This window comes from Callithrix jacchus, chromosome 12 (genome assembly GCF_049354715.1).
Source record: "Callithrix jacchus isolate 240 chromosome 12, calJac240_pri, whole genome shotgun sequence".
NCBI lineage: Eukaryota > Metazoa > Chordata > Mammalia > Primates > Cebidae > Callithrix > Callithrix jacchus.
In genome coordinates, this window is record NC_133513.1 from 113198624 (window position 1) to 113199785 (window position 1162).

Consider the following 1162-nt stretch of genomic DNA (forward strand, 5'->3'; position numbering starts at 1 on the left):
CACTTGAACCTGGGAGGCAGAGGTTGCAGCGAGCTGAGATCATGCCATTGCACTTCAGCCTGGGCTGGAGTGAGACTCTATCTCAAAAAAAAAAAAAGAAAAGAAAAGAAAATCCAATATGAAATTATAAAGAGTACTGTACTCAGAATGAGAACTTCGGCTGGGCGTGGTGGCTCACGCCTATAATCCCAGCACTTTGGGAGGCCGAGGTGGGTGGATCACGAGGTCAAGAGATGGAGACCATCCTGGTCAACAAGGTGAAACCCCATCTCTACTAAAAATACAAAAATTAGCTGAGCATGGTGGCGCATGCCTGTAGTCCCAGCTACTCAGGAGGCCGAGGCAGGAGAATTGCTTGAACCCAGGAGACGGAGGTTGCAGTGAGTGGAGATCGCGCCATTGCACTCCAGTCTGGCTAACAACAGCGAAATTCCGTCTCAAAAAAAAAAAAAACAAAAAAAACAAAGAAAGAGAACTTAATCTATCATGAACGTACATATAAATATCAGTGAATTGTCATACTCAAGACTCAGATTCAGGAACTTCTTCATCAGGGCAGCAGTAGTATTCCACAAAACTTATTTGTCTATCTTAATTTCTAATCATATAATGTAATGAAAGAAAGCCTTGGTTATCTGTCCAAATAGATAGCTTACAAGACAGAACTACCGCCTTTGTAGAGGATTTCAGTAAGGAAATCTTGTAGCTGTTGACTTGGGTCTGAATACAATGAAATGCTTCCATTAAATCAGAATCTTTGGGACAGTCAAGGTGGGAACTTCCTGCATTTACAAAAGTAGATAACCTGAAATAAGGCTTGTCAGGAGACCTGGTAATTTGTAGGACTTCATTTATCATACCCAATTCAGAAAACGGCTTCACGGAGCCCTTCTGACTGCAGAATAATTTTATTAATAACATTGGTGCTGCAGAAATAAAAGTCCTGAGTCTCCTCGGGTTCCTGCTTATTGATTTTGGAGACTGCCACCACTCCTCCTTCTCCAGGAACGGCATCAAAGGGTGACCATAACCTTGGTAACACATCGGAAGTGCACTTCAAGTCCCTGGTATAGGACTTGATCCAAAAATACGTCAACAGTCTAAAAGGACAGTTAAATGAATTTGAAAAGTAACAGACTCTTCCTGAACTCTAAAGTCTTGA

General features: G+C 42.0%; 1 pseudogene; it reads right to left on the minus strand.

Moving 5' to 3' along the window:
• Nucleotides 1-380: 380 nt before the first annotated feature.
• LOC100385991 (cell cycle checkpoint protein RAD1 pseudogene) lies at nucleotides 381-1162 on the minus strand (annotated as a pseudogene).